Genomic DNA, 27,787 nt, shown 5'->3' with positions numbered 1-27,787 from the left:
AAACCTGTATTACAGAAATGCATAAAATACCCCAAACTTGGTGAGGTGTCTGTGTGTAGCTGTTAATGAGCTAAGTGAGCTGAAAAGTAAACAGGATGTGCCTCATTTCCCCTGATGAGCTTTTCCGTACAGGATCCTGGAATTTGCCTTCAGGTGAAATGTCGGGGATTGTACTTTCCCTTGGGAGAGCCAATTCTAATTAAGCAGTATACAGTCAGAATCATCTCTTTGTTCGGCCTTTATTGAGAAACACTTGAATAGCAATTTTATCCCTGTACTAATGCTGAGAATATTGGCAGTTGCACATTACCTGCATGTATCTGAGCTCTGCAGTGTTACAATATGATGCAGGAACCAGTACAAAAATGGTGTCCACAAAACCTGCTAAGTGGAGTGAGCAGTAGCTGATCCTCATTACATTGGCTTTACTTTCAATTTAAACAAGGCACACGTAATGAAAACTTGTTAATTAAATAGTGTGTTGGTTGATTTATATAACCCCGTGAGGTAAATGGCACACTTAAAGCAGTGAAAGCTATTCTAATTTAATGCTATGGGGGTATGGAATAATCTGTCCAAACAATACAGACAGACCTTAGTTTTTTTGTAAGAGAAGAAATTCCTTTAATTAAATGAGTTGTAGCTGCTTAACCTGAATTTTATACTGAATATTTTCCTAAACATTTCAGGATTCGATGTTTTACAGTGTGGTGCAGAGCTCTGAGAAGCCTTTGTATAAATTTTTATGTTGGTAAATGGACTTAAGACCATGCAAAAATGCAAAATTTGGATTTCCTACATGTGTTTGCACATCTGGATTCCAAGAACATTCAACAGGCACTTTTTAAGCACATTAGGATTAAATTTGGATATATCTGCGTTTGGATTTTTGCTTCCCTTTAATGCATTTTAGTTGAGCTGAGCTTTTGTGGTAAAGGACAGGCTTAGTACCCACAGCTGTATGTTTACTGTGGAATGAGCCTCTCGACTCAGAGCACGTGTCTGGGGATAAGCCTGTGAGATACTGTACAGTGGCTGCGATTACATATAAACCTCCCTTCCTTTTCAGAAACAACGTAGGAGTTGGACCAGGTGTATGGAATTGGCATTAAAGTGAGATTTACTGATTCATGGGTTACCTTTTGCCCTGTCTTCAGTGGTATGCTTGAGGCAATGATTCACTCTAGTAACGTTATTTTTCAGAGACCTGTTTGAAACTCATCCTGCAGTTGGTACCTGAGTGGTTTTGCATTCCTTCACCTTTTCACGCAAGTTGCAGCTCAAATAAATCCCCAGATTCTAACATGTAAATTATTCAGGCACATCAAATTTCAGCCTTTTTTTTTAACTCAGTTGCCAATTTTTGCATAACCAATACCAGAAGTGTACGGTCTGATGTGTTGGTTTACTTTTATAAGAAGAATGCTTCCGATCAGTTTTGATTTGAGACATATATTTTACTAATGAAGACTTTGTTTACATGCTATGGGGTATCGAATGGATGTGAGTGATTATCAGTGTGATCAGAAAACTGAAACAAGATTTTCAGAAACACCTAGTAGTATTTGGTTGCTCAACTTTTGAGATAAATTAAAAGTTTGTTACTTCAAGGCAAATTGAGATCTGTTCACTACTAAGAAACAACACATTGTTGAATTCACATGTGAAAATAGGGAGACTACTTTCTATTGTAATTACTGAATAAATCATGTTGTTGTTCTTAAGAAATTCTCCTTGAGAAATCCTCCTGTAATCGCAACTGATGAGGCATGTTGGGTGATGGCGTATTTCTGTCTTTAGCAATTAGGTAGTGGCCGTAAGATAGCACATAAAACTGCAGGTCATTATCTTGAAATGTAAAATATGTCAACCCTCCGCCAGGCCTGCAGTCTTCCAGATGTTCAATATCCTTGTCATTATTTTATTTAGCAATCCAGACAGCCTTGTTGCACGGGTCATAGTGGGATATGAGGCAAAAAGCGCAGTAGCTGTGCTCTCCAACAACCATTGTGCAAGTTGCATATATTTAAAACGCCCCCAGAAATGCCATACCACTTGCAGCTGAGGCAGAGCAAGATGTTAATTTGGTGTGCGTGCCTCCTTTTGGCTAGAGTAAGATGACTTCTTGCCATGTATGGGCTTCAGGCTTTGTTTTCTATTATTTTTCTATTGTCAGACATATAGTAATGCTAATGAAGAACTGAAAAGCCACTTGGAGTAATATTAGCTAATAATGTGATGTTGGCAGAGTGAGAAGTCACAACTGTTCTCCTGGCAAAGAACATTTTTCCTGCTTCCTTTTATTTCCTATTAGGTCTCACTTTGAGAAACAAACTGAGGTAGCTCTGCAGGAATCAAACAAGCACGCTTACAGGAGAGACGTTAACGGTCTGGTTCAGGCATATGTCACCTACACGTACTAGTGGAGAGTTTATAGCTAATTTTGTAATATTTATTTGTTTTCCAACACATTTCCTTTTTAAGCATAGCAAACAATTCCTAATCTATTTTTTCCATATCTAGAATACTATTTCTGTACTTTACTGTAATTCACCATTCCTATACGTTTTGGTGTGACCATTTGAGGCTGATTTTTTTGTTTAGTCTCATTTTTCTGGTGCATAGATGTTGTTATAAATGCAGTTATGAGAGAGAGTTAATTAAGCTTCATGGTGGATTGCTTTATTGATTCTACAGACTATTCCTTCTGCAAAACTGAAAACATTCCTAAGCATGAAGTAGTACCATAAGGATGATTGGTAAACATTTTGAACAGATATCTTTTCACCTGGAAGATGTTATGTTGTTCACAGGTCTGTAAGCTACAATAGGGGTACCTCTCTCCTGCCAACACCCCTCCTCTCCCCCACCCCCCCCAAAAAAAACCAACAAAAAAAAACCCCAACAACCAACCAACCCCCCTCCAAACAACAACAAAACCCAGTGACTGATGAGATTAAGGAACTTTGTGGGTTTGGTGTAGAGTGGGTTTTTTTGCTGTTGTGGGGGTTCTTTTGTGTGGGTTTTTTTTTATTATTTTTTTATTTTTTTCCCTCCTGGCTATAAAGGTGACATTTATGGATTATAGCTAATATGGTTAAAATAAATGTAAAGGAATGAATAGTGATTACCAGTTAGCTAAAATCAAGGCTTTCTCAAGCTTAAGGGTGTGTCGATTGCAAGAGGATGACAAGCATTTATTGCCATCTTCATGTCTGAGATAAAGAGGATTTAGTTTGAATTCAAACAAATTAAGGACATTTGGATTTGCTTATGTTAGGGAGGAGAGAACCTCACAGAGGCTTCTGTCTGTCCTGTGTCAGAAACAAAAAGCTCAAGGTGAGAGGGGGTTGGTAAATATAAGGTCCTGGTCTGAGGCTGTCTGTGGTATAAGGACTAATGTGGATTTAGTGCAAATCAGATAAAACTTCTAGGAATCCTGAATGGTGGGACTTATTGAAATTACTGTATTACTGTAGCTGGCCCTCAAGACAATTGTCAGTGGATCCAAAGTGATCTACTCCTCGTGTCACGAGCTATAGCTTCGGTTCTCACCAGTGCAGTGAAAGTAGCTCAATTTGTTTAGGTGGTGCAGAAACAACAACAGCAAAACCCCTTAAATGATTGTTTAGATAATATCACTCATTTAAGGTTGTATTCACTGCTACTAATTAAATTGCAGGTCTAACAAGCTAAGAGGTAAATTTTGGCACCATACTAAACCACAACAATTATTAATGCAATTAAATTTAGTTATCTGCGTAGATTAGCAGAATGGTGCATTTAGCATAAGCACGTAGCTTAAGCTGTGTTGTGTAATGGTGTATAACAGAAGAAAAAGCCATCACTTTTTCCCTTGAGCAAAACAGCAGTAAGAAGAGAGGGTGCCTCAAAGGTACGCTTTGCGGCAGTAGAACAGAAATTGCTGATTGATAACAGAGGAAACTTAATACTCTTGTTCTGGCTTACTATCTTTGTAGTAAAGCCAAGCTCTTAGAAACAGTTAATTATAGTTTCAATAAAAATATTTAGATGACAGCTGTAAGCCTTCATCATTTCTACACATATGTTACAGAACTCTTTTGTTGTTTCAGTACGTGTAAAGGAAGAAGTTAAGATGAACAAGTAAGAACAGATCTGACATGCTTAAAGTTACTATCAGCAAAAGAACTGGAAAGACAAGACAGGCTGTTTGGTCTCAGTCCCCCCCGAGTTTAACTGAACACAGTGTGAATTATTGGTGAATTGTGCCTCAGCATTTCTCTACAGGCTGCACGCGCCTCATAGCATGTGGGTAGGTAGTAGCTGAGACACACTGAAGAGAAGGGAAATAAAAAACTTTTTGCCTATCTATTAATAAAATCTAGTTATTAGTCACTTTAGGCTGTGCTACTCTGGTTAGCAGTTCTGTGTAAGAATAGTTAGGCTTTTTCTTCACTCTCCAAAGATGATGGATTGATGAGAATTTTTCATCAATTACTGAAGTCCTTGATAACCTGCTGCCATGTGTGGCCAGCACAGTGTAGCAATCCCTATTGAAACAGCTAGCTGAAGTGAACTAAGTAGTGTCAGCATCCTGGAGGCATTTTATTGATCCTGGAATCAGACTCCGTCTTTACCACTTCTCAGGTAGCTTCTTAGCTGATGCATGTTGGTGCTTGCTGTGCTACCGATGTGGTTGGCTCCAGCTGGAAACAGCTGGCAAGGATTACCTTACTCCAGGCTGTCATGCTGGCTTTTACAACTGATTTTTGGCAGAGCGAAGGATTGAGCTACATTCTGCAGCCGGGGAAGATGCTGACATGGCTAATTCCCATCCTTTTGTGGCTTTGCAAACTCGCTGCCAAATGGCTGCAGTTCTGAAGAGCTGCACTGTATACAGAGGAAATGGTTCTCTTCAAGCCTATGGGTTGCTGGGGATTTTAAAGAGGTTTTCCAGGGATCGTAGACTTTTATTGAGCAGTGTTTGAAGACAGGTTCTGTTTTGGACTTATGGTTTAATGTATGTATTTTCAAGAGATATGTTAGCAACAGATGTTCCTTTGGGAAAATAAACCTGTCCCTTGGCAGTTTTTTTTATTCCACACTTTTTTCTTTAGCTCATGTGTTTGTAATTAAGACCTATTCTGCTCCACCACAAATATTGTTTGGCAGTGCTCTTGTACTGTGTCCTTTATTACCAGTGAAGTAATAATACACTGTAAACAATTTCAAGCAAGCTGAAGAGCAGGACAATGCCATCCACATGTGCTATAGAAAGAAAAATCCTGAAGCAGGAATTGGGGGACTTCCTATGGAAGTGACAGTGCATTCTCAAACACGCCTTTTCACATCAAATATAGCCATGTATTCTCCACATGGACTGAAAGGTAATGTTTACACACGCTCAGTTGTTGATTTATTCACAATACTTTGAGTCATTTGTCCTTGTCTTCATACGTGCTGTAGTTTTCTGGCATTTTTAATGCAAAGCTGAAAAAAAAAATCTGAGATTTAAAATAATATATTTTTGACTGTTAACTCTGTTTAACTTGGTTTCTTTATTTCCTTCTTCAAAGCTTATTTTACATAAATAAATGCAAGGGAAGATCTTGACAGGGTTGTTTGCTTTGACAACAATTTCAACTGCATTATATAACAGACTTATTTGTGACAGTGAATTTGAAATACATGGGGGTGAATATTCACAATGGAGACGAAGGTTTTCCTTATCCTCCGGGAAGCCCAGGACTTACCATGTACCTGATGGTCCAGCCAGAATAGCAGGGAATTTGAATATTCAAAACTGCAATGCACTGTGTGCAAGGATTATTTATGGAATGGTTCACCAGTAATTTTTTAATCATGCCTTTCAAAAAATCATTGAACTTGCCTGAAAAGGCGGACAAATATCAATGCAGGTTTTACTTAGCCTATAAGTTATTTTTTGACTGGCTAGCCCCACAGGCAAAACAGTGGAGAAGATGTTTATATATTAATGCATGGAAAACAAATGCTTGTGAGGGAACCTTTAAGCGTGCAAGCCTGTTTTGTGTGATAGGATAAAAAGAAAGCAAGCAATAGGTGAGATCTGTCATGATCTGCTGTAGCTAGTCTTTATCCAAGCTCTCAGTTGTCCATTATCCAGTAATGTGCCAGGAAAAAAGCTATAACTCATTTATTTTAAAGTGTTTGGTAAAACTTTCCCTGAATTGGCCTTAAGGGGAGGATATTCCACTCTGAAAAGCGTTTTTTGTATTTGATGCCCCTGTAAAATGAAGTCTGTCCTCTTATTCCCCAGCTGTACCAGAATCCTCTCATTTGGAAAAGAAAACTGTTGTCCTGTCCTGATCATACAAGTACCTTTAGCCTTGCCAAGGCAATGTGGGAATGAGGTGGCAGCAGGGTCCAGGAAAAAAGCAATCTGGAGATTTTTCCCTAAATTATCATCTACCTACTTGTCGTATCAAGTACTCAAAGGTACTTGATTTCATTCAGAATCAAAATCGGACATTAAAATTAGACAAATGCTGAGGCACTAATTGCCAAGCTGGTAGTGAAGTCAGTGCACCAAAAGTGAGAGCCAGGGAGCTGTTGAAACGCAAGGCAATGTCCAGAAGAGGATACCAGCTCCATGAGTTCATCCGAATCGTGGCGGCTGTTGTGTGTGTGCGCGTGTGAGTGATTCATGCCTGAGGCTGCTGGGTGATGTGCTGTAGGGAGGGCAGAGGAAGGAAGGAAGAGAGGAGGGAGTGGGAATGTGGATGGAACAGCAAACCACAAAAACATCTCTTTGATCTCTGGGGGTAAGAAAAGAGCACTTAACAGTGAAAGGATGGGAGTGGGGAAAACTGTCCAGCTGAACTCTTTGTAAGCTAAATTGAAGGACCCCAAAGAAGTGAGCATAGTAGTTATGGTTACATAGTACCATAACCACGTTTCAGAAGTATTGAACAAATATATAATAACTAATTGCACACTTTTTTCGGTAAACTTCCAAACCAGCCTCATGCGTAATGTTTCATCCCTTCCTGTTTCATTAGTTACCCAATGCAATGGATTTAGAGAAATTGTAAAAAAAAAACAGTTGCACAACTAGAGTTGATTGGGTGTTTTCATAGTCTTGGATAACTTGTATCATGATGTATCATAACCTGTTCTTTCCGAAGAAACTTTGGTTTTCTTTGATCCTTTGGAACCGTTTTTGAGAAAAGGTCACTCACTCATCTCTTTAGGTCCTTTGTGGTTACAGAGCCTGTGAGCTGTGCCATGTTTAACGGCACGCATGGTGTGTTGAGAGTGATGTAATTCCAGGCTAGTGCCACCATGTGGTATGTAGAAAGGGAATTAGGGATGAGCATATTGTTTGTTGCCAAAGAAATAAAAGCTGAATTCCTTCCTGAAAGCTATGGTTCCTGGTGTGTTGGTACTGCTTGAGAGCTCAAAACCATGAGACAGAGCAGTGTATCTTACAGTGAAGGCTGGCCTTCCCCAGGGCTGTGCAGAATATGTCCTCTGGAGGCATCAGAAAGTCCAGGAATGCTCCATTTTGTGTTTCTTCGTGCTCTCCTCCCTTCCCCACCTCTCATTTCTTCACTTCTGAAAATGTTCTCCCCTCTGGCAGCCATGTAAAGAGAATAACATTTATTTTGATTGCTGGGCTTTGATCTGAGACTGGGACAGGGACTGAAGGCCAATGGGCGGGATTCAGTCCTGGGACTGCTATGGAACAGGCCAATATGGTACTGTTCCCTCTTAACCACTGCCCAAAAGCTGGCACAACATCATAATATTTTTAGAGTGCAACGATTTAATCTGGTCAACCTCATGGGATTTTGTCCACTGCAGGAAGATGCCATAGATGTTAGTGGAGTGATAATATAGGTGATGATGGGAATTGTAAGCCTTTGTCTGAGATCCTTTGCTGTTATTTGACTGGCAGCGCCACACTCTTGGACTTTTTAAGTTATTAGAATATATTGGTATTTCTAGAGAGAGAAAAAACAGCAGTCTCTCTAGATTAACTTTTCAGTTAGTTTTGTTTTTTATATTCACTCAAGAAAATGTTAACTTAAATGATGTTATAAACAGAATCCATATCAATGTTTTCATTCTTCCTTCTATTGTTTTCTGTACGTTGTATTGCTGCAGACAGGTAAAGGAGGTTACCTTTTGCAGCAGTGCAAGACATTGAATCCTTCACAGCTCTAGACAAAATGTTGCCCTGTGGCATTTCAGCATAACACAGTGCAGTTTGTTGCCATTAAACTATGGGGTTTTGTTCAATGTTCCTGTCTAAATGTGCATCCAGCTTCCTGGAAAATTAATTGTTTTAAGTCCAAATGGGAGTATGTGTAGACTGCAGACTAAAACGTTCCTTCGTGTTTTCTGAGGTGGACTTTTCAGATATTTCTCGTTAAGGCACAGGAAGTAGCTGATATCCACAGGCTTTTCATCTTTGAAGGAGTGTAGAATTGGGGAATGGATTTTTTTTTTTTTTTTTAAGATAGAAAGCAAATCAAATCACTATTACAACAAGTTGTTGTTGTTACTGCATCCACGAAGTGCGTTAAGGGTATGGTGTTCTAATGCAATGACTAAAAGGATGATGATAGAGCTCTTCAAAGATTTGTCATGCTAAGCTACCTTATTACATCTGTCACTTGGTTCTGGCCTGCCATTTTGCTCCACAGCTGAAATTCTCCCCATCCTGACACTAGGGGATGCATGAGACTGCGCTTTGTCCCCTGATACAGCCATTCTGCTGCAAAGTTTCAGACCTTTCCTTATCTCAAAGGACAGTCCCAGCTTGCTCTGAACCCACACCTTTCTCACAGTAACAAAGAAACTGATTGCTTTAGGAAAACTATGGCACCTCTCAATTTCCTTTTTATTAGCTTCTTTGTTAGCATTTTTGTTGGCATTGTGCCAAGTAGGTCTGCCTTTTTACAACCAAAGATAAACTCGTTACTTAGACTTTTTTTGGCATAGAAGTGGATTTGCACAAATGTGATTTCTTTTTCTGGTGCTAGCAAGTCTGATGTCTTAAAATGGAAACCTTTTTGGTTCTGCTGGTGCCCATTTCTGACTGCCCAAATGTATAAGTGAGGAGATAATGGAAAAAAAAAAATTTTTTTTTTTTTAGGGGGAAAAAAAGGAATTTTTTAAAGATGTCATTCAACTCTGTAGCTGCGAGTTTCTCTTCTATGGCTTTTTCAAAAAATTGCTTATTAGAAAAACAACTATCACACTGAGGATAAGAATTAGGGCTATTTCAAGCATATTATTTCACTGTTTCTTGCCAGTGGGAGACTCGGGGAGGGGGTTGGGGGTTTACAGTGGCTAGACAGACCATTAAATTGGTATTAAACACTTTTCCATATGAAGGAAGTCCCCTTCTGCCAAAAATCCAGGAGCAGAGGGATCGGTTTCAATGCAAGTACTGCTGGGATGCGGCTAGATAAACTTTGAAAAATTAAGAGGTCACTGGGGTCAGGGTGCAGGCTTCAGAGCCCGTCTGGCTGGCTTCCTTATAGACTCTTGGAGAGTTGGCACAGCAAAGCAGCATGACGTCCTGCATAAACATTTGATCCTCCTGACCAATTTTTTCCGTGGTATTAACTTTCTTAACAGAAAAAAAAGTATATAAAATCGACCAAAGCTGTTTTATATCAATTTTCACCATGCAGAACCACAGAAAGATTCCTGTGTTGTGTCCAAAACAAAAGAGAGGGCAAAAGGAGAAAGAGCAGGTTGCCAAACTACTTGTATAGATTCACAAACTGCTCTAGTTCCTAAAATAGCAGCACAGCACAACAGAGGGCTCCTCTGAAACTATGATAAAATGCACTGCTATTGATTTTTCAACTGGTTAATCAAGTGGAAAAGATAAATAATATAAACCCTGCAAATCTGGAAAGATGGAAAGGAATGTTAAGGTATCGCTTTAGAATCCCACATCAAAGAAATGTTAGAGGGCTGGCTAAATTCCCAGAGCAAAGAGAACCTGGATGGAGCAACAGTGTTCAGGACTGGATGCTGAGAGGCAGATCCCGGGTTGAACAGGGAGTTTGCAGTGCCCGATGATGGGCACAGGTATACCTCCATGTTCCTTTTCTGTGACCTTGGCTTTGGGGCCACACGTCAGTCCCAGGGCACCTAGTACGGTTCCAGGCCTGCTTAAGCTGCGTTGTTGTCCTCTGGTCCCTGGAAACCACCGTGTCTTTTGAGACCACTATGTGCAGCGCAGTCATGCTTTCTGTTTGGAAACAGAGACACGTAAGGGTAGTGATGTCCTGGCTAAATTGAGTAAGGTGGGGCTGAGGCCTTTCAGGGAAGCCAGACCCAAGAAGAATTAAGGATTTGGCCCATAACTTCTGTTGTTAAGAACATCTCTTCTGCCTGGCTTGGCTTTCATTCATTGAAAAACAATATTTCAACTTCAGAATACTCCTCTCAGTTCAATAAAAACAAACAAGCAGAAAATTTTTGCTGTGCTGTTGTAAACTTCCCTCTTTATATGCTGGAGTTTTTTTGGTTATGCTTTAACCATAGGGTCTAGATTCTGAAAATGAATTGATGTTGTTCCTCTTCTGAGCCTGACCCCATGAGAAAGTGCATCAATGTTCCTGTATGCGGCACAGTGCAAACTTAGACTGCGCTCTGCACGGAAATCCACCAGTGCAGAGATTTGTGCTTGGAGGTAGCTCTGCTAATTTCCTGGGGAATTTTTGTGGTATATCTGCACTAGCAGATGGTATTGTAGTAGCAGAGCTTTACTCTGAGAGAATTTGGAGCCATTAAATAGTAAGCAAAGCAGCTCAGGAGTCTGCATTGTCAATACAGGATGAAGGTGGTTTGTTAAATCTGCTGGTTTGCTGTATTTAAAAAAAAAAGAAAAAAAAGAAAAAGGAGTTGCTTTCTATTTTAAATTTGGAAGTTATTTTTCATAAACATAACTCTATTTGCAGAGCTGTTTTTTTGTTTCTGTTAAACAATTGTGCCTGCCCTCTTTGCCTGCAGCTAAACAACCTTTTCTGGAAGTCCTGAAGGGGTAGACGATACACCCTGTGCCTATACTGTGACCAAAAGGCAGTTCTGTTCCTGTAGCTGCGTGACGGTTTGATCATAACATGCATCTGCACATACACGTAATGGTACAGGACTGAAAGCCTGCTATGGTTTCATTCATACCTTTCATATGATCAAAATGTACTTTGGAGATGATAGGCTCACATTCGGAAGCATATGCATTCCTGCCATAAGGCTGGAAGAAAATTCATTATGTATTGGGAATGTTTGGGTTTTATTGCATAAAACATCCAAATCTGGTCATCTGAATAAAGAGGGACATTCCAGGTGACATTCCATTCCGTGATGTGACCTGTGGTCAGAGAGTAATAAAGGAAGAGACTCTAATGACACAGAAGACCAGTGAATGCAGCACATAAGGGGGAAGAACGATCAAAGGACATGACAAAGACAAGCAGAAAAGATTTAATATGTTGTACTAAAAGCTGAAAATAACTCAGGGAGATGATAAAATGTACAGCATGGGGGTAGGGGGAGTAAAGCTTAAAGTGCAGAGAAGTGGAGACCACAGAAATGACCATAGTCCATTTTTACATTAACCACTTACAGGAAGGTGATGAGTCACCTATTCCAGAGCTCTTTGATTTATTAGCGAGGTGAGTTTCCTGCCATGGTAATGAAAGCCAGCAGAACTGCCAAAGAGGTAGGAAGAGTGTGCACAGACAACTTTGTAAGCTCTGCAAGAAGGCGGAGGAGGCAACCCACTTGGCTGGGGAGAGGAACATGCCAGAGACACAGAAGTCAGAGAGCAAGACTTCTGTTAGCCTTCAGAAGGTGAAAAATAAAAAATATTGTCAGAATTTCAGGTACAGAGTGGACAGAGGTAAATGAAGCATTCTGAATAGAACTTATTTTTTATGGATCTCTGAGTGCAGAAAATGTCACTCTGGAAACTATATTGCTCTGGTAGGTCACTGGAAGGTCAGCTGTCCCATAAGTTACACAGCTGTGTTAATTTGTTCCACATTGGGCCTAAACTCTACAATTATGTGAAATACAATTTTATGGAAACTTCTTTACTGAATTAAACTCTCAGATTTTCAGGTCCTGTCGCCTGCATGCACTTTCTGGACCTGACTAGAAGTCCTGCCAGAGAGCTGGAAAACCTTCTGGTAGAAAGATGTTGAAATGTACATTCTTTTTTTATATGGTTTTGTTTTTAACACAGGTTGGGGTGTTTGGTTTGTGGTTGGGTTTTTTTGTTTGTTTTTGTTAAATTAATATCTTCCCACTTAAAAATGTTCTCAGAACTTGTAACTGACGGCGAAGCTCATCAAAAGGTCAAAAACCTTCTAACAATATCTGCCCACACATTGTTCAACCCTCTGGGGAAAAGGACAGGTCGCTTAGAGGTGACAGACCTTCTTCCTTAGCTGAAGTGCTTGAGGCTTTGAACTGAAGTATTTTTATACGTAGATGTGTGGGTATTGTTACAAATACAGCCCGCATTGGGCATTAGCAGTACAACAGGATAAAGCTCTGTGTAGAATAGTCTTGAATAACAGCACAGCTGTAAATAAGATTGAATGTTCTCCATGTTCACTTATCCACATTGTCAAACATCCTTTCTAACTCTAGAAATTCACAACATCTGAAGCTGGTGTTCACAGAAGACCAGCTTGTAAATGTTTTTTCAGGCTTGATGGGTTCAAACTGGCACCATGTGTTGAAATACCTTGTTTTCCATGAATCTGGTTTCCATTCTGAGCTTTGCAGATCCAGGCCAGCCAAGTTATTGGCCAGGCATTATTCATCCTCACCAGCTTAGATAAAACATTCGTCATCAGCATGTTAATATTGGTTATGTGGGTTCATTTTATGGGGTTTCCAATTTCCTCTGCTTCTTCAATAACTCCTCAATTTCTTGCAAGCCTTAATTTGAAACTATTTAAGTTTATATTATTTCAGCTTCCAAAGATGATTATTTGGCATCGAGTAAACAACTTTAGCTATGCACTTGCTGACATTCCTCCATAATAACTCTCTGCCCCTACTTTATCGCTTGTGGAATTGCTTTCCTAATCCTTTTCATGGGTCTTTTTTTAAATAGCTTTCTTATATAATAGATAATAACATTTCTTATAAAATGAAAGTAAAACTAATTAAATCTGCCTTATTGTACTTACAAAAGATTGATGTGTGTAAAGTCTAACAGCTTATTTGGGGATTTTAATCTAAAAGTGCCCTGCAATAACATTCTCTTGTGTTCTGGGAACTAACCGTAATAGAGAAGCCACTGCCTGCAGAGATGCTGAACTAAATTAAAGCATTGTGTGCTGGTATTCTAGCATCTGCCTCATACGTTAATCTCTGGAAAATGTTTGAAAATACCCTAAAGTAGCAGCCATTTCTTTGTTTAAGTTTGAAAGCTTTTTGTGTCTGTTCTCATTAATGCTGTAGTGCAGAAGATTCACTGTTCGGTAAATGAATTGAACAGAAGCTTCTGCAAACCAAGAACAGATGCAGTTTTCCCATTTCTGTCTTTCTCTTATTTTAGTTGTTTGTAAAGGGTTTAAATTTGAGCTCTAGGAACCTAGGTTTTACTATGCTTGCTTCAACATATATGTTCCCTGCTAGCAAGAGGCAAAATGGTTGGACCTAAATGAATACTGCAACAATTTAAATATTATGCTGTCTGAATGATTGAGGATTTCTTACCCTACCTTAGGCTTTCTCTTGAGTTATATTTGCATGTATGAGACTTCAGGTGTGCAGTTTCTCTGATAGGTGGGTTCTGAAACTGCTTCATCTTCGTTGTAAAGTCTCTCATTTTTCTTCTCCTCTGTGACATTTTCATTCATCCAGCCCTGGATCAGAAACAATACCATGTGATTTACAATTGTATATGACATAAATAGTTGAAGCTGTAAAAGCAGCGTGTAGTAAACAAACAGACTGTAGGCAGTAATATATTTGAACACAGGATTTTTATGCATGAATAATCCATGAGTTTATAAAAATCAGTCTGTTTATAGATAATTTAGGAATAGAAGAATGCTTTAATTCATGAAATAACTCATCTTCTCCAGCTTAAAAAACAATTCCGTGAAATGCAAGGAAAAAATAGTTGTGACGTACAGATTTGCCAAACTTAGATATTGCTATTTCAGAAAATAAAGTATGCATTCATTAGGACACGGCCTGCAAATAGATTATGTATCTCCGAGTCCGCTCCCCTCTGCGCTGATCCGTGCAGTGGTACCTAAGGTGTAGGTGAACGTCCTCGAACATCCTCCCGCAGTTGCAGCTCTGCTGGTTGAAATGGTTATTGCTTCCAGCTGCTTGTCCCTTACCCCTGCCCTGGACATTATCCCTTTTTTAGAGCTGCTGGAATTGCTCCCATGAAGCCACTCCTCAATCCATTTCCGACAAAGTGAATGGATTGGCAAAGTCGTGTTATTTAAATTGTTTAAGAGATTGCGTATATGAGCCGTTTTGCTAGCAGATCTGAAGGGACAGTTATGGCTGGAGTAAAAAAATGATGGGTGTCCATCACTTTGCTCTGGCTCTGACCCAGTGAATGGGTTAAGTCTTGTCATGCCAAGTAAATAACCAGTAAGAGGAGAAATGGCGGGATGTGCATCCTGGCACACAGTATAACCCTGCTTAGAGATGCCCTTGGAGCACCTGGGCAATCAGTGCAGAGTGTAGGAAGGCCTTCTATTATACAAAAGGGACCAACATCTACGCGTCAATCTAGCCTGAAAGAATGCAGGTGTTTCAGAAATAATGATTATGACATTTCTGAGCTTTTTTCTTCATTGTTTTTCTTCAGCCAAAGGTATCTGTTGAATTTGAACTAAATTATATCCATGGTTTATGACTGATTTGAAAATTATTTTTATAGCTTAGAAACTCATTTCCTTCTCCAAACCAAAAAAAAAAAAAAAAAAACAAAAAAAACCAACCAAACAAAAAAAACCAAACCAAAAAAACCTCCCTTCCCATCTGTGCTCTTTTCTGCTTCTGATGCAATTTTCTTTAATGGTGTATAACAAGCTCTGTCTGCCTTTCACCTTAGGTCTCGTGTACTTAAAAACAATACTTGCAAAAAAGGAGTTCTATTGGTAGTAGGATAAATTAATATCTTGGAGTGCTTGTAATAAGAAATGCCCTTTACTAGTTTTAAGTAAGAATAGTAAAAACTAGTTTTAAAATGCTTACAGAGGAAATAATTTGAAATAGGAAATCAAAAAAGGACTGTGAAGAGAAAATAATGAGGGGATTAGGAGAGTGTGGTAGAGTTTCAAACTGAGGTTCCTTATATGTATTTAATTAAGAGCCAATAAAGTAGGATTTAAATGTACATAAACTAGACACAGTAGAAACTTGTTAATTTGCACTCTAATAATTTGCAGATTTTATAATTCATGAAAAGAAAAAAAAAATTAGAAGCTTCCTTCTGCCTCTCAGTAATGGTTTAAACCAGAGTCAATAGTGAAATAGCCTATTACTAACACTTAGTTTCTTTGGCAAGTATGCTGGAAAGCAGTGGCTAGCGCATATGACTGTGTTATAAGGGATTAACTACTGGATCATAGTTATTAATGTTCCATAAAACGTACTTCATTTTATCTTTGCGTTGTTACTCTTTCAGACGGCACCCAGTGTAACTCCTTAAGATTGCCACTGGTTTGGAGTTGGTCACAAAGGAGCACTTGTGCCAGGTCACGAATGCAATGATTTACACTAAGTCTCAGGCATTAATATCACAAATCGCCACCACCAGCAGGCCAAAGGCCTGATCACAGAAGCTTTTGAAAGTGTGCCTGGAAATTCCTGGGGATTGTTTGAATTTTCTCTTTCAGGAGGTTTTACTCAGCTGGGGTGGGCGGCAGGAGGTCAGCTCGGTTGCTATTGCGGTTCGCTGTGTCTGCGGGGACAGTTCACAGCATTCATACATCAGTACAGGCAAAGGAAACCAGAACCATCTGCTTTAGGTGGGTGTGAATTTTTCTAAGGTGGCTCCTGATAGGTCAGCTCCTGCCCACTATTATTATGAATTATAGGTCTGAGTTTATTGCTGACTGACTTGTGCGATATATGCAGATCATATTGTTCAGTGATGCAGTTTTAGTGTCTCTTCCTTTCGGCTTATTTACATAGAGGGTAAATTGAATTTGATGTTACTCTGTGATGCTATACTTGGTACTAAATTAATATTTGACCCTGATTTTTGAGACACTTTTGACCTGTTATTCTCATCTTGTGTGCAATGTTTTCAGCTTTCCTGGGTGAGAGAGTTTATACAGAGTCTAAGAAATATATTATTAAAACCTAGAGAAGTTCCAAACATACTTCATATGTTTAATTCATTAATTTTGTAATTAGATTGAGATGTTAAATATATTTTTATTTCTAAACTAATGTTTACTTAAATGAATTATGAATCAGTGTTCATTTTTAATACCACCGGAGTATTTCAGAATATTTTCCTTCAAATTCCAGTTGTGTGAATTGACCTTGATGCGCTGCACCAGCTCCACACTAAATCAGAAAAACACCAAGAATATTGCAACGTGACTATGTCAGATGAAGATGTTCCAGTCTGCTATAATCCTGCCTCCAGTTACCTGGAAGCTGTCTATCCAGTTATACGTAAAACCTTGGAGGGATGGTTCATTGAGCCAAATTTCATCATCTGCCAGGTAATTACAGCCCTTGTTATCTTCAGCAGGGACTTACCCATGTAGAGCTCTGGGCAGAGTAGGACCCATTTGTATTTGTTCTTCTCCTGTGGTGTATTTGCTTAATCAAGCATACTTGTCTGCAGCTTTTATTTTGCAGCTAGAAGGCCTGTAGCAAGGTAGAGGAGCTGGCATTTGCATTGTGATCCCAATTAATTTGAAATTAGCATGAACTTATGTTCAGTAGGTGATGTTCAATGTATGTTAGATGAAATGGTACTTTGGTAAACTGATTCCGAGGATTGTTATGACGTTTCTTGCCTGCATCCTACAACGTGAGTAAACTGCAGTAATACCATGTGATTAATAAAGTTAGTTCTATCTTGTGCATAGGCATGCACAAGATAGAACTAACCTCTCTGGCATAGGGAACCAACCAGATCTGCTTTTAAGGCAAAACTTGTTTAAAAAAACCGAATACAACAAAAAAAACCAAACCCAAACCCTCACACACACTAAAAAGTGTCCCCCAGGAAAACTGGAACATCTGTCCTAACTATTGTGGTAAATAGCAAGGATCAGAATAATTTTCAAATAGTATAGGAAATTATTTTTCTGCTTTATTTTAATTGATTTTGTGTTTCCATTTGAAGCAAAGGGTCTCTTGGAAATAGCACACATTAGAAATGTTTAGAAAATGCTTGCATTGCATCTTATTGGCAAAAACCAACCAGCCAATAAACATTAAGTATTTCAGCCGTGTCAGGTGTTGCAGGGGTTGGCCAAGTCCAGATCTTTCACAAAAGGATCTGATTTTTAGCATCGATCTTTTGAGGAAATGCGAGTCACTACAGTTCCGTTACACCTGCAGAACTGAGGTTCTAGCAAGAAATCTATAGGCCTGGTGACTTCAATGCTTACCTATCAGGCGGTCTGTGTTTCTAAAACACACCTCATGTTACACGTTTGCTCATTTAAGCAGAAATTGTTTTGCTTGTTTTGTAGGAGCATTTTGCCCCCAAATAAAAGGAGATCAGTTCATCTTGCCAGTAAGTTGTCTTCTGCTACTTCTACTGCAAAGGGTACTGTTTCTTTTCACTATACTGCTTTGCCTTTTCCTCCCATGGCCTGCAAGGAAGCCTGCTCAGGCTGAGAGACAGCAGGAATCTGTTGTCAATGGAGAGATGCCCCAGGAAAGGCCATAATAGTACAAGCCAAGCGTAAGAAATTTACTGCTACATTCCCTGGCCAAAAGGAGATGAGCACTAAGGCAAAACCACTTTCCTGTCAAGAATATGCTCAAGGATGTAATTATTAACAGCAATAGAAGAAAAAAACAGGTATGGAAACATGAAATTAAACTGAACTAGGTATGCAAACCTGTTCCTGATATTGGTTACCATTAGTGATTTTTAAAGCAAATATGACTGGGCAACACCAACTCCACTTTATTTAACTGCCAGTCCTTGTGGCAAAACCCACTGCCTCCATTTTAAAAAAAAATACTCTCTCTCAAGTTGGCACGGAAAAGGTGCAGGGCCTTTGCTGTCCCACGGTGTTTGTGTCTCCTGGAAGTTCAGCCTTCAACAGTCGCGTGGGGACCCGTGCCACTGCCGAGAGCACTGTCTGTGCGAGGGCAAACCGTGCCGCGAGGGCAAACTGTGCCACATGGGCAGCAGTTTTCTGGCCTTCCCCCTTTGGTGAAGCCAGGAGCCACCTTCTTGCTTTAGTTTTAGAGCAAGGCTGACAAGGTAATTTATCTTTTATATATTTTACTAGTGTACTTGTTCAGCCAATTTTTTTTTTATTGCTAATTACGATTGAGCTCGTGTACCTTTGAAAAAATGTTTTGAATTCCTCATGGTTGTCAAGATATTTTTCAGTCATTTTTTAAACTTTTTAAAATTGTATTGCCTCACAAGTAAATATCAGTAACTTAAGATTTATGTTTTTTGTTCTTTTTCATATAAATTCTTCCCCTAGGATTAAGCTGGAAATAAATTACTTCACGTTGTTGCCCATTACTCGCATCCATGGGTAAATTAAAGTGTCTGGTTCTCTGTCATCGATTTTTCAAATGTTAGTAATTAAAATTGCAGAAGCTTTTTTAATGCCAAAGATTAAACAGATGTTGGTGGACACATTAGTTTTAGACACAGATTTGGCAGGTAAAATTTAGAGTAAAAATGGCTGTTTCTATATTCTTTGTTTTGAATTTTAGCTTTACTGGCCTTTCAGGTGTGCTTAAAAACAAGATGAAATATGAAAATGTTTTCCACAATTTATTGACACGTATCCCTAAAACAGGAACACGTGAGATGAGAAACTCTTCATCTGAAGAGATGTGTGTAACGGCTGACATCAAAAGCTGTTCAACCACGATTATAACCTCAGAGGTGTTACTAAGTTCGTTACAGCAGCTGAAATGATTCTTTTCCTGCTATAATCTGACTAGTTTGGTTTTTTGTTTGTACTAACTCTGAAGCTCATTTCTTATGCTGATGAATGTCTTCACATGGCCCTGAAACTCACTGTTGTCCTGCATGTCTTCCCATGTTTCTCTTACGTTGCTACCTTGTGAGTGATTTCTCATAATTGCAGCACACTTTTGTAAAGATACATTGCCTCTTCTCTCCTGCCAGACACAGTCCTCGGAGCCTCGGTAGCTGGAGGGCAGCCAGACAAAACTTTGCAGCTGCTTTGTGAAAATCCCAGTGGCTGAGACCTCAGTGATGTTAGGACTCTCAGACATATCCAGATGTCGAGAATTCTTACAGGGCCCATCCTGAGCTTTGAAATGTTAACAAATTCCTGTGAATAATAGGTGCACGCTGTCTAAAGAACATGCCTGCACTGTACTACTTTAATATCTGTTCTATCTTCAGTCCAGACTCCCCAGCACGTAGAAGTTTAGAATGAAAAACATGCTGTAAGCCATTTTATACTCAACTAAATACAGGCCAAGCCTCATCCTGGTGAAAAAATAGAGCTGATTAAAAGCTGCTCTAACGTATTTCTAGCTTTTGGAGGTATCATTCACATACTTGAAGTTTTGACTCCTTGTGTTACCCTCCTGTATGCCAGACAAGGATGAGCGAATTGCTGATGTAATGCTATGCCATGTCATGCAATGGTTTCTCCACCCTTGGGGACTTCTCCTAGAAGAGTTGAAGCTTGTCTGGAAACTGTTTTGCACTGTTGGAATAGTTTAAAGAAGCTCCCTCGCGCCAGTGAGTTGAGCCTGTTGTGTCTAACAGATGTTTGCACTCCTGTCTCAGAACTGCATGAATGCACATCTGAGCCTTAACCTGACAAAGCACATTTGAATGAGGTCCTTTCACCTCGTGTCATTTGCTTTTCCACCCAATTTAGTCTGCCAGCCCATGTGCCAATGCTGAGTGCTCTGTGCAGGGTTATCCTCCAGTCAGCACCCAAGTCTCCGAGGGATCTCACAGACAAATGATATACATGTCTCTTCCCAGAAGTTTTCTAATCAGGCTATGAATAATACAGAGCATGTCAAGAATGTCTGTTTGATCTAGTGGAAGTGGCAGTTTCCTGAGTTGGAAGGTGGGACTTCTTAGGCTTTATCCCTGGAAGGGGAGAGGTGCAATCTGCTGCATTTCTCTCGGGAAGTTACTCTGCTTGGTGCATCGGTTTGTGCTCCTTGTTGTTTGCCTGTTTCTCTTCTTCCTTAGACTAATAGGGTGTTTGAAACAGGGTGATTTATTTTTTTTCCATTTATAGTAACCTGAGAGGTGAACCTGTCCTCCATTGGAGTCTGTGGAATTTTCTGCACTACAATGAAAACAACTGAAATGGGCATTGGAAGATTCACTACGTTGTAAAAACCATGCGCTTGCATGTGGTCTCAAATTTGTACCTCTCACTGGTGATTAAAATGTAAGTCTATATTTTGATATCAAAGTTAGACCTAACAAAATCCAATTTTCCTCCATGATTTCCCCTTCTCCTTTTCAATGTTTCCTTATAGTGTCCTAAAAATACCCCCATCTTTCTGCTCTTCGTATACATGTATGGATTGCCCTTCATTCTCAGAAAGCCACCTGGGGACTCGGTGGCTAGAGGAGTTTTGGGGGGACCTTTGTGTCAGTTGCCCAAGATCAGTCTTCGCTGTCAGGAAGTGGGGCAATAGTTCCAGCTGATGCCTGGGGAAGCAGGGAGGCTGGTGCCCGGGGGGAATAGCTGTATTTGGTATGAGGCCCCACCTCAAACTTCCTCAGCAACAGGAGAATTTTATTCTCTGAGCTCTCTGATGTGGTGCTCTAGTGCTTTTTTACTGAACACACATTTAATTTTCCTTTGAACTGTCTGGTACATTTAGTAGTTGGAAACAGCTTTCTTTCATCCCACAAATTCCAATCAAAGATGGCATCCATCTTGTCTCCCAAGTCTTATTATCTTTACAGTAAATTCATATACCTTTTGAAACTGAGCATTATGCTCATAGCTTTGCTTTTGCCTGTTCAGACAATTGTCTAGATAAAACGAAATAAAATAATAATCTCATTATGGTTGTGAGAACATTTGCTTTCTTAAACCATTTGAAGCTAATTTTATCAGGCCACTTCTCCAGCAGGTTTGTGATCTCATCTTTTATTAAACTCTGTCTGACCTCGCTTGTCAACAAAGGTCAGACATACTGTAGTTCCCTAGCTTCTTTTTTACCAAGTGGCACCCATTCTGGGGCTTCTTTCCTGTTCAGAATGCTGCTTTTCTCCCAGCTGCACAACTGCTTTTTGAGGAAGGCAGGTGAAAATCGATCCATCTCTGGAGTTCAGCTTTTCTTACTGTGGGCATTGTTTGCTCTGGGTGGTTGGCTGTTGTCTTTGGTTTTCCCCTTGCCCCTTCTCTAAGTGTAGCCTGATCACCCACTGCTAAAATTGAACGGTGCCAGTTAAAAGGGTCTGCCTGCCTCTTTATTTTACATGGAAGATAAGGCGTGTCTTACCCACTCAGAAAGCTTTGTGCCCTTCTTGAAATCATTGCTGAATCCGAGTCTTGGGTGACGGTGGTCTCTGGATGCTAGTTTCACCAACTGGAAGTCGTTCAAAGTCCCCTTCTCTCTCACCCCTGTCATGTTAGCAAATTGGGGGCTGTCTGTCCTCAGCTCCTACTGCTTTCTGCGGGATGGGGCATTTCTCACTTTCTTCAATTAAGTTTTCTGCTGGCTCGATGAGCATTGCAGAAGAGCGACAGGAGTGCCTCAGGGGTGAGAGTCTTAGTAGCCTAGGTGTTAAGGTTTGCTTGCGGGTCATGGAAAACTAGAAGAGTTGGAGTTTACCTTTTTCATTAGCGTTTTATTTTTTTGCAAAGAGTAGAAGTTTGTTCTCCTTGCTGGATCAAAGCAGGTGTCTGAAGTAAGTGTGATGTGTCTGTCTTCAGTTGGGATATGGCTCTAGGAAATAGGAGCTTCTCCATGCCTCACTACCACTGTCATCCGAGGTGCGTCCATGTCTAACCAGGAATGTTAATATCTGTTTGCTTCTCCAGCTTAATTTCTGACAAATTTGGAAGGTAATGTCTTTCTTGTTGAGAATTTAGGTTGTCAAATAATTTCTCAGAATAAAACAGCATCTGCAACTATATGAGTCGAAGTTCCCATAGCATTTCAGTTTCTTCTTCTGGAAGATACGGTCCTATTTTAGGAATCAGTCATCTCTTCATCCCTGTTGATACTGAGACATGATATTCGTTTGTCATCTCTATGAAGTCTGTCTGTTTTGTCAGTAACATACACATGCAGCTGCCCCTTGAGCCTCATCTGATCCTTGAGTCTGTCCTTCCTGGACATGTGTGTTAGTGTGTCACTGCTGTTGAATGGCACGTTCCTTTCTGCAGTCTGTACCTCACTGTATTTATCACTCACATTGTCTTGTGTTAACTCTGTATCTTTGCCATCACCTTTCTGCCTTTTTCTACCTTTTTACTTGCCAGTTGTGCTCTGTTCTGGCTAACGTCTCTTTTCTTGCTGATGCTCTATTTATTGATGAATGGCTCATTTCACCCCAGGCCACATAATCAGCACTCCTCCTCTTCTTCCCTTGCTGAGAGCTTGAAAAACATACTTGAGGAAATATTTAAGGACAGGACGATTTGTGCACTTCAGGCCAAATTAGACACACAAATCCCATCATCTTTAATAAGGTGCACATCTGATGTTTCATATAGCACTTCCAAAATTTATGTCCCTATCTCTGTTTCTCATTTAGGTCACAAATTATCCCTCATTGTATTATGGTTACCGTTGCATCAGTGCTGTGGTTTTTATTTCATCCCACCTTTCTTTTTAACAGCTGTTATTCTCTCTGGCAGGTAACCCAATTAATGTTTTTTCTACATGTAATTCAGTGGCAAAATCCTTGATGCCTCCACTGGGTGCGGGATCAGTCCTTACCGTTCTCTCTGTCTGAGGTTGTGAGGATGGAGAGCCATGTGTGTTGTATGACACAATGGGTGGCGTATGGGCATGTTTGCAGTTCCTGGTAATACTGCCAAGGCAATTGTCCCATGCTAAATGTTGCCAAATATTGCATTTCTGTGGGTTCAGAAAATCAAAACAACCACCTTCCCCCAGCCTCCCAACGTGAGTTAGATACAGAAATCACGTCAATGTCTCCTTTTTAAGGCATAGTGTAAAAATACAATTAGAGCAAAAGTAGCTCAAGTCTGCAGAGGGTTCCACAATGCATTTATCTCCTCTGCATTTTTCTTGTAGAAAAATTGTAGAATTGTAATTGCTTCTTGTAGAATTTTTTTTTTTTAATTATTATTATCCTTTATCAAATCTGTGTGGTCGTCTTATCTTAAGTCTAGTTTTTAACCTCTTAGGGCTTCCCAGTTTCTATGTATTTCATAGTTTAACTTCATAATCAGGCAAACAAATCTCCACGGTAGGTTGTTAAGGTATGCTTTACGTTTGTGCGTTGTGAGGATCACAGTTTGCTCTGTGAATACTACATTCAGCAAATGCTTTTGTTCTTTTTATTAAAAAGCTAAGTGAAAAAATCTATTCTAAGTTACGGTAGGCAATGATTAATACGTTGAATTGAGGTTACTGCTATTGTATGCTGTTGTTGAATTAAGTGAAAGATGTGGCCCAAGTTTTAAAACGTGCCAGTCTGCTTCTGGATTTTGTGCTGGTTTTGGTAGCATATTTGGGGTGACATAATATAGCTAACATAAAATACATAATTTTGTGTCTTGAATATAACAATTGGTTCTGAAGATTAACATTCAAACCTTACTTGCCTTCAGGTGTCAGTTTGGAACTGCTATTTAACTGATAACTGACTGATAAAGGGAAGGAGGAGAGATCTATTGGATTTGCATGACTTCTTTTCTTCCTGCTGTTGGTTTGTGTCTCAGTTTCTAGACATGCAGTGGGCAAAGTAACCCCCTACATGACAGGACAGTGTTGTCCAAGATCAGTGCTGTTCAGCTCCAACATCTTTCCCTGTGTTTCTCCCTTCCCTTTTCCAACCACGTTTGCCTCCTCATCTGACAAACTACACAAAATGATACCCGCTACCTTTCTGTTATGTATGCTCGTGGGGTGTGGGGATGACTTTTATTTTGTGGTCATCACAGCTCCTGGTGGATGAATACAGAGGTAAAAGGAGACAAATTATGTGGGAACCTTGGTTTATTTTAAGTCCAAGGATGCTATAAATTAGGGGGAAATATAGGAAGTAAGAAGAGGGAAGATAGTGGGATAAGCAGAGTTGGCCCAGTGACCTCAGCCTTGAGGTGGTTGCCTGCAGCTTGAAGGGTCTGGATGTTTATGGAAACCTTAAAAGAAGTATCTGGCTAAAGAGTTCTGCTCCTACATAATCCCTCAGATTTGTGTGGCTCTCCATTCCCCTAAACTCTTGAAAGGAGGTTTCAAGTACTTCCAGTTTTTCATAACTGTGGCCTGAAGCAGAGGATGAAGTATTACTGTTGTCACTCAAAACTATCTGGAAAAGCTTTTTGTGGCAGTGTTGTGACATTTCAATGACAGTGAAACAGTGTGAGTATGAGAACTTTCCTTCGCTACTGTATTTCCATGCCCTGCCTTAGCTGTTGTCTATTAGTTATTCTGTTTTCTTTTAATATGAGTTTAAAAAGCATTTGACAAGATGCCAAGGTTACTGATTGCCCTTGCTGCTCTGAAGGCGATAAAGGTAAAACAGTTCTCATTCTTTCTTTCCCTAATTTTTTAGGTCTTTTTTATTGTATTGTTTTTTTCAATAAAATTATGGGCTTTACTCTTGAGACCAAAGCAAGAAACAAAACTGTTCAATAACAGATGTAATGGGGATGGAACCTCCTTCAGGAAAAGAAAAATCTTCCTGCATTTCACGGTAAGTATCCTTACTACTTTGTGCGATTTCTCTGTGTCATCAGGAGCTCCCTGTTCCTCAAGTAACGCATCACAGTGACCAGATTGCTACAACCTCTTATTCTCAGCTTTTCTTTCCTATTGTTTGCATACACAAATGAGAACTCATGGCATTTGTATCGATGTAACATGCTTAAATAACAAGTTCTCAGAGATCTGTGTTTGAGCTGTAACGATAGGCCTTGTAATGCTAGCATCTCAAAGACTAAATTATGGGATTGCTTGTAGTTCAATGTTTGAGACAATCTGATCTCAATTAAATTACCAACTGCAGTACAGGCCATGCGTAATACACAAAGACATCAAATCCTAGCTAATATGCCTATATTATTCTTAGTCTATTATATTTATCTTCATTTTTTGTTGATTTCACTGCTGCTTTATAATTAAACCTGTCTCTGACATCCTGGGAAAAAAGAAGTTCCCTGTAGTCATGACCAGTTGGATACTGTCATGTGTTAGGAAATGTCGCTGCAATTATAGCTGTGTTACACATTGTTTCTGTCTGTCATCATAACGTACAGTGGCTAGGGACCCTTCATGCATAGACTATTTGACCCAGGTCAGTGGATTGCCTTATTCAATTGATAGTATGTATTATGTCATGGCCTATTTGTGAATTTTAATTTAAGGACTGTTGATCTGATTGCCTTCAAAAGTTCTTTCTGTCAAGTCAATGAAAGCTTTTGAGATTTTGCTGCTTTATTTGTATGTCATGACCTAATTCTTCATATACATTAAAAAATAATCAACTGCATGTAGATAGTACAGCAGTAATACAGTATACATAGATATCTATACTGTAGAATTACAAATTTAAATGCTCAAAAATGAGTAATGGTGCTCATGGTTGCATGTAGAGTCAAGCACTCAGGGGTAGGAAGCATAAGGATTAAAATTCCTACATGCAGGCAGGCATCTTCTAGGATTTTCAGAAGGGTCTAACCAGGTAAAGTGTCTAGCTTCTGTTGAAATGTATCAAAACCAGGGCCTAAACCACTATGTACTTTTGAAAATCCAGCCGGGTACTGATCTGTGTTTTTGGATATTTGTATACTTTCAAAAGTAACTATGGTAGATGGGAAATCTGAATTTAACTGGAAGTCAATGGGATTTAGCTATTAGTGATTTTATATTAGTATTAAGCACTATATATCTATGAAAAAAAAAATCATTCTGAAATACCAGGCCACTTGTCAGAACAGTGTGTTTTGTCTAGATGTTTAGGGGATTTTCTCTAGAACCCAAACCTGAGAAAAGTTAATTGGAATGACTCAAAGTATATAAAGTTTTAAGTTCCTCACAGAATGAGGCACATTAATGCAAAACTATCAGGCATATAAAGTTCTTAAGAAGATAAAAAAACAGGTGGTTTTTTTGCTTTTGAGTGATTAATCTAAATCCAAATTATTTTTTTTCCAGGCTAAGCATTAATTTCCCTCTTTTTCGGTACTGAGCCAAGTCTTTACTCTTTGAAGATAAAACCACCTCAAAGTACCTCTGCCTCACACAATGTTATTTTCGGGAATTGCTTAAAGGTAAACAGTAATATAACTTGGTGTTATAAGGTGAGTAATTAAGAAATGAGAAGAGATGAATTAATGTGCTGTTCATTAAATTATCATTCTGATAATTGTTTTGTTTGCAATTATATCTAGTTTAATTTGACAATAATACTGAGAAGCTGTGGCTTTTTAAACCGTCCTTTCTTTGGGGGAAAACTCTAATTTGTTTGGCACGATTCATTTGCATCTATGCTTTTCTAGGGATTTTTTGCTAATCTTTGAATGAGCCACTGACTTGTGCAACTAGATACATTAGCATGGAAGATAACTACTCCATTTCAAAAGGAAGACCAAGTTGAATGCGCGCTGTTCCAAAGTTAAGGGTTGCACAATGTATCTAACTGCATTACTATTGTAGTCTCAGTAACGTTTGAGCTGTTCAGAATTCTTTGGAATGTGGATCAGTTCTGAGGTATGAAAGGGTATAACTGCTCTCTGTATTTTACTGTTGATGGACCTTTCAAATATATGTGCTGACACCTCCATGCTCTGAAGATTAAAGACCTCAAATACGGAGAAATAGAGACTGACCTTGAGTCTCCTGTGCCAAAATTTCCTTTTTCTCCCACTAGTGTGCTTTGCTGCATATATTACCTTGTGAAAAATCCTATACTGAAAGATAATATTCCTCATGGTACTATGACTTCAAGTCTTGTGCCAGGTAATTCCTAGCCAATGTGTTATTATAGGCACTCCTTTGTTCCAAGGAGCAAACTTCTTCTAATGAGTGGGAGGGAGAAAAACTTGTCTTAATGCTTTATTTTCTGTCTAATAGAAGTATTTCTGAATCCCAACTGTTGCTGGAATTAAAATTCTAACCAACTTTCACTTCAATTCACGGTATTGAGGAAAAAATACTTCATGCAATTTAGACAGTATAAATTTTTTTCCTAGAATGTTGTACAGTCATAGGAATGCCAAGAATCTCTTGAACTTAAATAAATGCAATCACGTATTAAATTTTTTTCCGGTAATTTCAGGAGACAGCTTTATAATGTTTTGCTCTCCTTATTCTTTTATTTTTATACAAGTAATGAGAACTGTGGATGCTGAGGTACTACAGCAGCAGGGGTCTAGAGGAAAACACAGGAATAGGCTCATTTAGATATCAAACGATTGTT

This window comes from Rissa tridactyla, chromosome 9 (genome assembly GCF_028500815.1).
Source record: "Rissa tridactyla isolate bRisTri1 chromosome 9, bRisTri1.patW.cur.20221130, whole genome shotgun sequence".
Lineage (NCBI taxonomy): Eukaryota > Metazoa > Chordata > Aves > Charadriiformes > Laridae > Rissa > Rissa tridactyla.
The sequence above is the reverse complement of the archived record's forward strand: the minus strand, read 5'-3'. Positions refer to the sequence as shown.